The following is a 15630-nucleotide window of genomic DNA, read 5'->3' on the forward strand; positions in this document are numbered from 1 at the left end:
GCAGGGAAAAGTAGAAAGAGATGGAAAATCGTAAGGCTTTAGAAACATAACAACTTATTTCCATTTGAAAAGACAAGCATATGGTACAGAATGGGCTACAGGACATAAAGATTATTCACAGACTCCAGTGTACGAGTCCAAATGACTTTATATTTGTTTGGAAATAACAGCCTAGTTCTGCTTGGCATTTTGTTGTAATGAAAGGATTACTGGATCATAATCTCTATAAATATGCATAACACTATGCTGGAGATTCAGTTTTGTGACATAACTGCCCAGAGGTTTGTAAGACTCCACTCACACACTGCCGGGTGAGAACAAGAGAGAAGGTAATAGAGTTGACGTCAATGGAATCTCCGTCTCTAATACGTAGGATTCACTTGAGGAATGTTTGTAATTATAGACAGCACTGGCTCTAACCTCACTTCTGGCTGCTCCTCAGTTTTGGAATTGAACTTTTTTTGCATGATATCTGGGGGCCTCTATTATGTAACCACAGCTTTGACTGTTGGTTCAGCTTTCAAGCCTGCATACAGTAAGTGTAAGACAGCATTTTTTTGGCCAAACCGATGATGATCAAGGAATTTTTTTGTATTTTGGGAGGACGTCAGTGGTTCCACTAAGAATGTGTTCCAGGTTCCAGCATAAGTACCAAAAACATTTCCTCTCTAAAAAATGTAAGAGGCTACTGGTTGATCTGAAATTAGCATGTGTATCTGTCAACTTGGTTGTTGATACTTTAGATAGTTTGTATAAAGAGTAAAGATGTTTTGGTGTGTGTACTACTAACCCATTCACCTGGTAGTCTTTCGATCTGTCATTTGTCTCTCTATCATCTGCTCTTTTTCTCTGGCATGTGCTCTATGGCTTAAAGCTCTGTTTACTGGCCGTAGTAACAGCTTGTCAGGTCAGCAGCGATTATTTAGGGACAGTGGGTGTATCTGTATTCAGCTCAGTGTGATCTTTGAACTTTTGGCATGTTGATTTTGGGTGAGCCTGCCAGAACAAGATCAGCTTCTTAGTGTTTTAAAACATACATCATTCGTACAGACCTCAGTACATGGAGTATTAAAATTCATTTCAAGAGATTGATGACATATAACAAGCATATACTGTATATTTACATTCTACATTGCATTCTTCAAATAATGTCTACGAAAGAAAAAGTGCAAGTGAGTGTTTATTCACAAATGAATGTTGCAGGAACAAAATACAAAAATAAATAAATCTATTAAATATTTACAGTGGAATGTGAGGGAAATATAATTTTTGTATAATATAAAATCAATAAAAACTTTCTCCCATTTAAGTACAATAAGGAATATTTTAATATGTTATACATATATATATTTCATGTTTAACATGCAATTTGTCTTTCAAGTGACTTGCAGTGCACTCAGTGACAGCATCACTGAAAAAAAATGAAAGCAAAAATCTCAATTCTTCAGTTTGCTATGCCCAGATTTTGCATTGGTTTCAGGCATTAATCTTAATCCAATCATAACCCAGGATAAACACACCTAATACTGTATAATGCCTGTGTATGGCGTCAGTTCTGACCTTCTGACAGTCTTCGCAGTACAGTACTATATGGCCAATACAGCTCTCAGCATTGCTGGCATTTTTTGCATGTCAAAACAAAGTGGGAGATTACAATGGACAAGTCTGAGCATATTTGCGTGTAGTTTTTGTGGGTGTAGATCCTGTGTGGGAGTTTAAAAGGGTTTTTTGTTAGTCTTTGAATGGAACATTATCACTAGGGCTGAAACGATTCCTCGAGTAACTCGAATACAAAAAATCATCGAGGCAAATTCTTGTGCTTCGAAGAATCGTTTTAGTCTATTTACTAGGAATGCACTGAATTTTCGGCCGCCGAAAATATATGCCGCGCCGCACAGCAGTGTTCAGGTTTCACTCTCCTCCAGCCGCGTGACGCTCCGTTCAATATTCCACTCTATCCATGTGCATTCTGCTCATTTACCGCTCATGCTCACCGGAAAAGCCAAGTCCGCTCAAATAACGCTGTTTGCAGTAGCGTTACTATGCGGTGACATGCTGTAGTGCAGCTGTGGGCAACTGGTAAAATCTCCTTCACTGATCTGCTCCCCGCTATGCTCTGCTCACATGCGCTGATAATAATAACTTTGCCAGGGTTTTTATATTTTTACAGGTTTACTTGATATTTCTGTACACAGAATCATCATTTCTATTCATTTCCCACTGATTTACGCGATCTGATGTAGAGGTCTGCGCGGGGCTGTTTTTTAAGTCCCGCTCCCGCGATATTCACTCTTTGTTCACCCGCTGTCCGCTTTGAATAATTTTCTTCCCGACCCGACCGTTCCCGCTAAATTTAGATCTCGTTTTCAGAATCACACATTTAAATTTCCTCTATTGAAAGAAAGACAGATAGGCTAACAAATAAAAGTGTAGTCTGCACAAAATTGTATTTGTTATTTTATTCGTCGTCAAGAGTCTTTTATTGACAGCAAAATGTTAAACGAATTTTGTGTCTTAAGACACGAAATTCGTTTAACATTTTGCTGCCAACATAGTAGGGGGGAAAAAAAGTGTCACAGAGAAAATAAAAATGTTAGTTTTATGTCTTAGTTTTAGGTTGTACTGTGTTTACCTTTTTTACAGTAATTTGAAATTGATTTTTTATTTTTATATATTTGTATTTGCATTTTGAATGTAATATGGCAATTAAATGCACTAAATGGATTTAGTTTTCACAGTTATTAATATATGCAATTTCAGCAATAAAAATGTAAATTTTTCTAAAAAGGAAACAAATTACTTGTTCATTTTAAGAGACCTGTCTTATTTTCTCTTGTATATTTAGTATTGCTCTTTAATAAAGAAAACGTTCATCTTATCCGATTACTCGATTAATCGATAGAATTTTCGGTAGAATACTCGATTACTAAAATATTCGATAGCTACAGCCCTAATTATCACACACTGCAGTTTCCTCCTTGTTCTAACCTACAATGTGTATTTTCAAAGCAAGTGTTAAACATTTTGCACCAAAATATCTTGTTACATTGTTACATAATGTATTGCAGATATCCAGCACTTAAACCATGGAAGAAACATTAACTTGTGCGTGCATAAAAAGTATAAATGTTACTTCTACACTTTTGCAAGGAGACAACATCTTGTTTTCTTCATTTACAACAATCTGAAGACACTGGGAGATTTATAAGCATCATTTGTCATATACGCTGCATGACCATTTAAAATGTACTTGATGTTTCATTGTACGTTCTTCAGGGTGATTTTATGGTTGATTTCTTTCTAAACTAGAGAATAAAAACTTTGTTTTGTTTCTAATTGAAGTATTAGACAATTCACACAGAATGAGCACTTTAAGAGTGCATTATTAATGCAGTTTGCTTTTAAGTTTGCACAGAGGTTTTGACAATTATTGTGGAATCTGGCTGGTAATTTCCTTTCCTGTGACCGTAAAGATTCTAGTGCTCTTTATTGACAGATGTACAATATTTCCAAAGCTTCCACACAAAACTGGATTCTCAAGCCTGGACATGAAAAATACTATCTTTCCATCTCAGGCTTGTTTTTCCTTGCTCTTCTCAGAACTCTATAGGGGAAATCTTGACTGAATTATCACCATGCTTGAACAAAGAAGTTTGAGCAAAGGTTCATAAATCATATTACTGCGTTAATAAATAACCAAATGCAGACTCATTTATTGGAATTGGATCAGGCATGTGTATATATATAACATGGACAACAAATCAGTAAAAATACACTGAACATAACCAAAAGTAAGAAGTGTATCAGATGTCACAATTCTTGCTGTCTTTCTTTCTTTCTTTCAAGACCATCAAATGCAAAGTTGCCCCTCTGGGTATGAAACAAGATATTCTGCTATCTCTCAGAAAAGGTTTGAAAGGGGTTTGATGTGTTTTGTAGTAGCTTGAGTATTTGGTGGTGTGTGTGTACTGGTTTTTGTTGTTTACGGGGACAAAATTTGTATAATGACATGGATATGACAGAGGTATTACAATTTGAAGGTGGTTTATGAGGACAATGCCTATGTCCCCGTAATTCAAAAGGCTTAAAAAACATACTAAATGGTGTTATTTTGAAAATCTAAAAATGCACAAAGTATCCTGTAAGGGGTAGGTTTAGGTGTAGGGTTGGTGTAGGGCAATAGCACATACAGTTTGTACAGTATAAAAACCATTACGCCTATGCAGAGTCCCCACAAGGATAGCAAACCAGACGTGTGTGTGTGTGTGTGTTGGGCCTGCAAGGTTTTTGGATCTGTTGAGATTATTGCATAACCAAATCATGTCGACCTTAGTCAAGATCTGCAGAACAGGAATGATGGGCCTGGAGGCTCTGCCTCTGCCTGTTTCAGTACAGCACCATTACGCCAACACACACACACACACACACACACACACACACACACACACACACACACACTTCTGCATTCTCACTGTGTGATGACAGGATCAAATCAGGATGAAGCGAGAAAGCAGTAAAGCCTATCAGCAGTCCTTCCTCTGTGTGTTAGTGAATCTATGAAGATGCAGTTCTGAGGAGTGAATTTATAATGTTCATCACCATAACAGTGTATAGCCATATAATCTTTAAGATACCGATAAGCTATAAATGCCAATTCTTTGCTATTACCTTCTCTACACATGGACACAAACAAAACTTCAATTAACTTCAGCAGTAATAAAGGCTTATATGAATGTTTATTTCAAGCTCCTAGAATGTAACACTGACTGATCACATTTTCAGTAGCCCTTTCACACCTGCATTCAAATTGATTTTAGTCTAATCTACAGTAACTTGATATTTCTATATCTACAACATTACAGCTGATGCATGGCCTACAAATGGTCAGTATAATATTTTTTTATAAATATATATATATAAAAAAAATCAATTACCTTTTGGTTAATCAATACTTCATAAAACAAAAACAAAAAAAACACCAGAAAAAAAATAATAATCCCACAATATGACTCATCATATGATATCTGAAATTTGTAAAGCTAGCCAGTGTACGTTTTACAAAAATGTGGTAACCTGCAACTGTTATTTTAAAGAGATATATCTCTAACCCATTTAAATGTTGCCATATTTATGCATTATGTATATACTAAATGTACTATTTGCCAGTTTGCTCAGTGGGACTTTCCAACCACTTAACAGTTTTATGAAGAGAGCTGTAACATAGAGCTTTGCCTTCTTGCCTTCTGATATCATATTCAAGTGCTTTAAAGATTTCAGAAATACATTATGGTGATGCCATGAAGATGTGATGAGTCATTTCCAGACACAGAGCCTCAGCTTTCAGTATGTCTATAGTAAACAAACAACAAAACAAAAAACTTACAGACATAAATTGGTGTGGAAATTTGTTGAAAGGTTGGTCAGTCTCACTCTTAAGTTGTGTATCTAAATTAATGTTGTGATTCAGTGTAATTCGATGTTATTTTATGCAGTGTTTTCATAATAACTTTAAAATGTTAAAGATATGGAGTGTGGATTAAGATCTATAGGTCAGAAATTCAAACCCCAGAGAGGAAAATTCATCAACTGGATGAGAGCCCTTATCATAATTATGCCCCTAAGCGGGACACTTAAGGACTTGCTCTGTACTAAATATATGGTAAGCTGTTTTGGGCCTTCCTTTCTAATATTTTCTAATACCACAAAATTAGTTTCAAATAAGTGTATTTTTTAGAATGAGTTTGCAAATAGTCTCATAGAAACAAGGCAGAGGAAAGAGGTTAACAGTTATATCCAATTGACCTACACCCAGCAGTCTATCCGGGTCATTTTAGTGCACTCTGGAAATAAAAGATTCACACATGATCAGACAAACAAACAAAACTATAAAACTTCGCAACAACTGTCAACCACAGGATTGTCAACCCTTCCTTTAGCTTGACCTGAATTACAGGCAGCATAAATATTATTTTGATACTTCGCAAACCAAGATAAAGCATGAGTCATGTAAGGATACCAAGTTGACACATGGTGTAGCTGGATGTTATGAAGATTTGTTTTGAAACTGTGTAGATGCTCTGGCCTCCAGAAAAGAGCCTTAAATTTGACCCATGCTGAGGGCAAGAAAGGACGGCTGTAGAGATTTTGGAAAGGGTCCACCAGCTCCCTCCCTCACCCTTACTTTCATTCTCTCATAATCCATTGGTATTTCCTTTCAGAGTTTCTGTCTGAGCAAAATGTCTCTGCACTCTGTCCATTTGATCTATCACAAAGGTAACTGCCAGAAAAGTAATTGCCTGTTGTGTTGTTTTGTTTAGCTTGTTTTGTTATTTGTTTTACATCATAAGAAATCCCTATATACCATCCAAAGCAGACTTAAAACTTCATCAAAGCAGTTCAAACCAAATAAAAGTTTAATGCTCACTTTGTCATTTTTTAAACCGACCTTTTGATCAGTATATTACATACAGTAAATTCTTTTTAAAATGAATGCTAAAATTTAACATTCCTGCTAAATAAATTAGAAGAATAGTTCACCTAAAAATGAATATTTGTTGAAAATATCCGGCCATCCAAGATGTAAATGGGTTTGTTTTTCATTGGAACAGATTTGGAGAAATTTCATTACATCCCATCACCAGCGGATCCTCTGTTGTGAATGGGTGCCGTCAGAATGAGAATCCATCCTTAAGACATGTTTAACTTCAAAACGTTGCTTCTGGCTAAAATACAAGTCCATAATCCATAATGACACTTTTTAAAGTAACAGTTGCAGGAATGCTATATTTCTCCAAATCTGTTCCCATGAAGAAATAAACTCATCTACATATTGAATGGCCTAAGGGTGAATACATTTCAGCACATTTTCATTTTTAGGTGAGCTATTCATTTAAGATGACAGTTAGGCCCTGGTATTTAGGCACAAATCTGTATATCAGCCATCTTTCACTTGATGAAAGCATAATAGACTGAGCTAGCAAGTAGAATGGGCACACAGCAGATTTTAGATGCCAGAGCCAGGCATGTGCCAATTGTACAGAGACAGAAGGCAGGAATAGGCAAAGAACTGGGCAAAGAGCCAGCAAGACTCAAAGCAATGGTGTGTGTACTTCTTTTGATTTTGCATCAGGCATTCAGAAAGACACACGTGCGGTTAAGGGGCTCTGCTTTGTGGAAAATGAACAATGGACAAAAGGGGGCACAAGGCAGAGCTGTGTCCTCATCACCCCAGAAATGTTTGCCAGAAATCCAGTTTTCTCAGTGGGTGAGCAGCTGCTACAGGTGGTTGATTTTTTTCGTTAGATTCTATTCATATACCAGCTGCAAAATCTGTTATATCCAAGATATCCAAGTCCAAATGGGCTCAGCAAGTAACTTTGCAACTACATGTCAACTAGCAGTCATTAGAGTATTAGTAGACTGTCTGCTTAATATCTTCTAACACTTTATTTTGATGGGTCCACAACACACAACATACTGACTATGAGAAACTTTGCAAGTATATGTCAACTTATTCTACTAACCCTAAACCTAACCTAACAGTCTACTCTGAGAGTTAGTAGACATGTTGTTGTAAATTATTGAGAATTAGTTGACATGTATTTGATATGTAGTTGCAAAGTTACTTATAGTTAGTAGAATGTCTAAAGTGGACTATCAAAATAAAGTGTAACCATATATATATATATAGTGTGTGTGTGTGTGTGTGTGTGTGTGTAGGCCTGTGGTCCCCACGAGGGAAAAAATTTAGAAAAGTAAACATAGTAAAAGATGTTTGTCTGAAAGTGTAACAATGCAAACAGGTTTTCTGTAAGGGGTAGGTTTAGGGTTTGGGGATAAAAAATATTGTTTGGTGAGTATAAAATAATAGAGGTCTATGGAAAGTCCTCACAATTCACAGAAACAAACATATCTGTGTGTGTGTGTGTGTGTGTGTGTGTGTGTGTGTGTGTGTGCGTACACACACACACACACAAATATATTAGAATACTAGTATTTTCACCAGCTAAAAAATGGTTTTAAGTCAGTTATTTTTTTAAAGTCAGTTATCTTTTGCTGTAGTGTGTCAGTAGGAAATATCAGTTTACATTTCCAAACATCCATTTGGCCATTAATTGCAATAATCCAATGATATTTTTCCAACAGTCAGGGCTCCACACAGAGATCTGATCTAATCATCATCCAGTCTTGTGTGTGTGTGTGTGTGTGTGTGTGTTTACTTACTACTTCAGGTTTACTGTAAGGGGTAGGGTTAGGGTTAGGGGATAGAAAATATCATTTGGTCAGTATAAAAGTAATTGCTATGGAAAGTCCCCACAATTCACAGAAACAAATGTGGGCGTTTTTGTGTGTGTGTGTGTGTGTGTGTGTGTGAAAAATATACAGAAAATATGGCCAACTCCACAAGACATGTGTTAGCACATCGAACATATCTTAATTAAAACCTCACAATCCCACACGATTTTATGGCTGAAAAAGTTACACAAACCTCTTTCATCTCAACCTCACCTTTTATATACAACTTAGCAGGGAGGCAAAAAAATAAGAACAGTAGACTGTTCAGCTGCCAAAGACTGCTCAGCAAAACAGGAAGTGCAATCAATTCACTCCAAGCACACTTCCTGCTTTAAAGGCAACAATAAAAGCCATGTCTACTGAAGGGAGTTGTTTTGAGGGTGATATCTTACAGCCATCACTGTGCTTAGAGGCTCTTACTTTCGAGAAAGTTTCACCTCTTCCGACCAGAACAGTTTGTAGAATGTAACAGTGGGCAGGTTTCATCTTGTTCTACAAAATCAGACAGTGAAGGAGAAGTAAGGAATGGATGTACTTTCATTTTGAAAGTTTAGCTGGACTGAAACCATACAGCTAACAAAAACCTTGTGCCTTTCTGCAGTGAACCGAAATGATAAAACACACAGAAATGAGTTTTGTTGGTATGCTTTAAGGTATTTAGGTTGCTTCAATGATTTACATTAACTGCTTAAAAAACAGTTAATTTAGATGTTACCGTGATAGATAGATAGATAGATAGATAGATAGATAGATAGATAGATAGATAGATAGATAGATATGTTCATGATCAATAACTAAACTCAATCGCTAGGCCTAAACTTCAAATGATCTAGAACTGCGGATAGAATTTTTAGGTTAATGACCTCACTCACTATATTGTGGTGTCTCCAGAGTACATTCATATTTGATAACAGCAATTGTAATTCAGGTTTATTACTGTTTTATTGCATTTGTTTATCTACAAGTTTGAGCATATTAGATTTATTTGTTACCTTTTTATTTCATGTATTTGACACAGATCTTAGTGATTGGCACTTCTGAAAATATTGATTCACTTGAAAAATACCTTCACTTGTTGCAGTTCACCTGGAAATCAAAGGATGTATAAGAGCATGTGACTAAGCTTATATTTGATGAAAACTAGATGATTTAGACTACTTTCAATAGACTGGACATGTTCTAGTTTTAAAACTGAACCTGCATGGGCTTCTGTTCAAAAAAAGATGACACTTGTGACGTTGATGAAATAGGACAAACTGTTGTCAGATTTGTGCTTTATGTAATCAGTCATGTCTTTGCCAAAATGAATCTGCTTAATAAATCTGCAAAATAAATAAGTCTTTAAAAATAGGACACTTACCAAAGAATGAATAAAACAATTATTCTGTTTTTAGCATTTTTCTACTGGACTTGATCTCAGAGTCGATGTCAAATTGGTAATTGTGCTATCAGCTGCCATGGCAACAGCATCCAAACCAGCCGCCTTGAGGAAGCTAAGGCAGTGAGACAAGAGACCACAGCAGGAAAGCACAGAAAATCTATCAAAGGCACTATTCTGCATAAGAGCCGTCTAAACTCTCTGTTCCTCTTTGACCTCTTCTAACAGAGCATCCTTTGAGAAGATAATAAAGCCCAACACACAGTCAGTCATTACAGTAACACGATCAAAGGGAGTTTTACAAACAGATTTACTGTAATACAGAGGAGGTAGAACATGCTCTCACTCTTTGTTAAAGACAAGCTAACTGAATTTAAATAGTAAAACATTTAAAAAAGCACGAAACAGTGTAGCTTATAGCACACAAGACAATCATAACATACTGTATACTCTTGTATAATCTAAACTAATGGTTCTCTATTGGCATTGTAGTCAATAGTCAATAGTGGCTTTGGATAAAAGCATCTGCTAAATGACTAAATGTAAGGGGGTTTGGGGTTTTTTTGCAGCGAAAACCCCCTTTTGGAATCCTTTTTTCTTTTTTCTTTTTTGGTGGTTGTCAGTGATAATAAGATAATAAGTTTGGCCACTCAAAGGAAATCACAGCAGTAATTTGAATGAATTTAAATACCCAATCAAGTTGCATCGTTGTAGGTCTAAGTTAAACATTGAAAAAAAGATTTAAATCACACATAGGCCTAGAGTATGTGCGGCTGTGGTGTAGCATGCAGCTTTGTGATTATTGATGCTTCGGCTGACATCAGGACTGTCATTTAGGTGTGTGAATGAAAGGATTCACCCCTTCCTTAGAAAATACCATCTGTGTTCAAATACCTTGCATGCCCGGACATGTAAATGCAGTTGTGTGTATCTGTGTTTAGAATGTCTCTGTCTGTACACGTTTGTCAAATTTCTATGTGTTTTTGGCTTGATCAGTTAACGTAGACAACTGCCACTTAATATTCATATTTTTACTCACTTATGTGATTTTTAACTTCACTAAATGTTAACAATCAAAACTCCATTTAAAGTTGATCTAGATAGCTACAAGTACCCCATTATTTTTAACAGGGGCAAATTTAGCATGCAGTCCTCAGCCATAGCTGTCTCTGTTGGTGGTCACCTCATTATGAAGTAATGAGTGCAATAAGAGAGCTTTGGAACGGTTCCTCTTCCTGTCCTGGTGCCAGATATTAAAAGATAAACAACACAAGGTGATGAGATTAATAGAGTTTAAATAAGCTTTGCATATAAGCCAAGCTTTCACTCCTAGACACATATCTGTGCCTGAACTCATTGGGTTGTGTCACAAAACACTGCATCTAATGCATGTCTGCACTGGACAAATAAGAACTCTCAGTAAACACTTTTAATCTGATTTGTGCCTTTTGGTTTGTATATTGTATTTCCTCCCTCTCCCAGAATATATGATGCCTTAGTATAAATAAGAAATAAATTATGGCAAGACCAATTATTAAAAGCATTAAAAACTTTAAAGGCAAGTAATTTGATGTACTTTTTCTTTTATCACTTAAAAATGTTACAGAATGTTGTGCCTGGTTGTGAACATGAACCCTCACGTAAACCTTGACAGAATAGATAATTATCGTCTCCAGCAAGGCTACATTCCACTGCATGGCTACTGTATACAAACATGAAAAAAGGCTGAGAAATAAAACATCTCACGCAATATTCTCATTCCCATATGTTCGCAAAAGAGGTATTACTTGTATATGACGTTATTATTTGTTATATGACGAGTTAAGCAGGTACTGGCCTACTCCGCAGTGGTTGGCATCCCGCTTGGTCTAAAATAGTCTGAATATAAACACTTATTCACAAATTTGCCCTTACATATAATCTGATTGAGCAAGAAGAAGAATCTGATTTTAGAAGATGGATTCATAATGTACTTGCTAATTTTGTAACATAGTGAACCTTAAATAAAACAAACAAACAAAAAACTACCATCATTATAGTAGTGTCACGCTGTCACTCTGCTCATGAACTACACTGCTGTCCCTCTGCCATCACCTGCACCTGCCCTTCATTAGCACTCCAATCACAATCATTCACAGCCTGCATAAGAAAACTGAAAAATGTTGCCTTTGGAGGACGCATTCCTCCAAAGGTAGGAAGGCATCAAGGCACGTCCGAATCCAAAGTTAGCTTCACTTCCTGTCTCATCTGATCAGTTTTTGAAGGCAGCATAGATGTATTCTTCGCTGCCTTTGATATCCCACAATCCTGTGCATTCCATTCTGTGATGGTTGAGCTAAAAAAAATAAAGATGGCATCTGAAAGTTGTGTTTGGTGGTCAGTTTGTAAATTTATATTTCCAACTAACTTTTTGCACTTTGATGTTATTTATAGCGAGAAATCAGTATTATTGTGATTAAATATTGGTTTGGTTCCGTTCTATTTTGCTGTGGATCATAAAACCGTTACGCTGCCCCAGAGGCCTGTCCGAAATCAGTTTCATGAGGTGCCTTCTTGCAAAAACGTTGCCTCATAGGGCAGCGAGGCAGCAAGTCAGCTGCCTAAGTTTTTGGATGCAGCCACAGTCTTTGTCTGGCCTCAACTAGAGATATTGGCTCACTCTTACCTTGTGATATTTAACTGTGATTCTATCAGTGATCTCTTAGTCGTCACCTTCTCATTCTAAAGTCAACTTGAATGCTCCAAGTTATCTCCTGGTGCTCCTCCCTGGGTTCCTTCTCTCGTCTGCTCCCCAGTGTAAGTGTGTGTCTACCTGGTATTCCTTATGTACAGGACAGTAATTTTTATTTTTGATTCCCATGAGGAAAACAGCTTATAATTCATACAGAATTAAGTTTTTTGAAAATCTTAAAATGCACAAAAGGTTTCAGTGATTGGAAGGTTTAGGGGTTGGGGTTAGGGGAAAGAAAATACAGTTTGTCTATGGGAAGTCCTCGTAAAACATGGAAACACGTGTGTGTGTGTGTGTTTGTGTGTGCGTCATTGGCACCTGCAAATATAAGAACTGTTTCCATATTCTTCCTTTGAAGTTTCTATTCGCCTACATTGTTGTTGTCCTGCTGTTCAATAAATGGTTCAATAAATTCACCATTGTGTCATTTCTGCCTCTCTTGTCCCTGTAATCTGTACACTGCATTTATAAATAAAGACACTTGCAATGTCTAAAAGTGATTTTATTATGAAATAAACAGATAATTAAAGCTGGTTCATGTGATAAATGAGTTATTTCAGTTCATAAACAGTCTTTTGTATTTTAAACAATGAACAGTGGGAACTAGCACATTTAAAACAGGAAGAAATTTCAGTTGCAGTGCTTGAATTCCTAGTTGTTAGATTATAGGAGTAGACATTATACCGACAATATTTGTAATTACTCCTTGCAAAATCTATTTAGTCACCATTAAAATAATTTTAGAATCTATAGTTAATAGAAGTTTTCTTTGGAAAGCTATACAGAAATCAAAAGGTAATCATATGTCATATTTAATCCAGTGATAAGATATGAGCTAAAAGGGGAACAAAGGGGGAAAACTATAATTGTTACCTTCCAGGTGTTGAAATCCAGACAAACAAATGGTTTCTGACATGAGTAAAAATGGAGCAAATAACAAATCTCTTAGGGGAGTCACTGGCTAGAGATTCAAGAACCCCAATTAAGAGCAGATCGTTTCTCTCTGTCTGGTTGAGAAGCATGGGCATAAATGAGGAGTTACGAACTTGACTCATTAACAGAATTAATGCTGATCTAGGGTCAGCAACACATAAGATGGGTCCTAAATGGTGCAGGATGCCTTGTGCTAATTAAAGTCTTCTCGACATGAGACTGGCATGCACCGTTATTAAAGGGCCTGTGGTTAATTAAGCTGCAGTCTCTCTTCCTAGACACACTTTTTCAATGTAATTAACATACATTACATTGTGGCTCGCACTTTAAAGAGGTCCCTGCAAATGTGCTTTGAATATCTCGAAATACAACAATATTTTGGAAGACAAACATAAGAGAAATCCATAATAATAAGTTTATTATCATGTGCCATGCATTAAGGAATAGCCATAGTCTCGTCTACCTTTTAACAAGTTATTCAGATCAGTTCAGATCAGTGTCGTTTCAGTTCAGTTAAATAATGATGTGGAGTTCATCACTGAATGAAATCGAAACACTCATCAAAGTTCCAACAAATCTGTAATCTCTGGCAAAATGAATGTTGTATATATTCTCCTTAATACATCATGTGGAAACACACACTGCAAAAAGTGATAACCTGCAATTGTTACTTTAAAAATATATTTTTACATGATTTAATCCATATAAAATAGGTTTGGTGATATAAATGAATGCATTTTGTTTGATTCAGCAATATTAAATAATATTAAATTTAACCACCATTTTTAGGTTACCCTTTTTTTTTCAGTGCAGAAGGAAGTGACAGTTTAAAAATTGAGAACACTGCATGTTTGTGTTGTCATGTCACTATGAGGAAGGAGACAGTTGTCTCAGTGGTCAGCAATGAACTGCATCCCATATGCACAGTCTTTCTCACACGCATTGCACTACAGAGGGTTATTGTAGTTGTTCAAGTAAATGTCATTACAGCTGCTGACTCATGGACTTCTTAGAACTAACAAGTGCTTTTACTGGTAATCTTGAGGAGATGCAGTGATGAAGCAGCTTATAATGGTGTGGGACCGAAAGAAACAGACATACACTCTTGGCCTGTAGTTTTGTGACTCCATAATGGGTGAGTCTCTCACCACAGTACTGAATTTGAGTCTGTCAAAGCAACATTATTGATTAGCGCTCCTGACACTCAGTGCATCAGTTCAATACATTAGTGTCCATTCCACAGCTGCTGCACTGATTTACGTTTGGCTCGCAGAACTTAAGAAAGAACACTCGGTTTGTGATGTACTGTATCAGCATTGATCTTACATCCTCTCACATCACTACAGTATAACACCTCAAAGCTCTCTGTGCCTCTCCCAATTTTGGAAATGTCAGCTGCTTGGCTGGCACATGGTATTAAAAGCAAACACAGAAAAATTACACAATAAACTTTTGAAAGTTTAATTCATTGGTTCATTCATATTCATTGGTTGTTGATTGGACCTTGAGATGTGGGCGTGGCTCTCAGTAGTGAAAAATGTGTGTGTGCTTGCAGGGCCAGAGCTGAAGATGACTGAAGATGAACATGATTGAAGAAGACATTTTACTGGAAGATCCGGTTACGATGTTTAGATTGAAACACTCACTATGAGGTCAAAATAAATGAATAAAAATAAAAAATAGAAAATCAAACTTGTTCAAAATAAGATCTATAATATACATGCAGAAAATAGCAGTGAATTTTTTTGCAAGGCTCCATAATGATACAATGATACACCAAAACATTTACTATAATGTAAGGAAATATTTGTGATATGTTGTTTGCAAAAATTGTTTATTTTCTGACAGTCTTTTTACCCCCAGAATGTTTAGTTAATGCATCTACCAGTGGGTTACAATGTATTTATGTTTTGTTTGTTTTTTATCACTAAACCACAAGGTTTATCTATATACACTTTAAGAAAAGTCTGTAAAAACATGGCCTACACTGTAAAAAAAAAAAAAAAATATTGAGCCAACTTAAAATTTTAAGGTAACCAGCTTCAGCAGATTTTTGAGTTTTCTCAACTTGTTGTTTATACAACAAAAATTTGAGAATCTCCCACAGAAATAAGTTGAGCAAACTCAAAAATCTGCTGAAGCTGGTAAAAAAATATGAATGGATTTTCTGTATTGATTGTGGTTGTATTTTAAATTACGCATTGAGTTGTATTGTGCTTTAGATTTGTAGGAAATGTCCATAAGTTTAACGGAAAAGTTACTGGTCATTTCTTCCAAGGACTTTATCAGTTTT

Source organism: Onychostoma macrolepis, chromosome 01, assembly GCF_012432095.1.
Source record: "Onychostoma macrolepis isolate SWU-2019 chromosome 01, ASM1243209v1, whole genome shotgun sequence".
In the NCBI taxonomy this organism is placed as follows: Eukaryota; Metazoa; Chordata; class Actinopteri; order Cypriniformes; family Cyprinidae; genus Onychostoma; species Onychostoma macrolepis.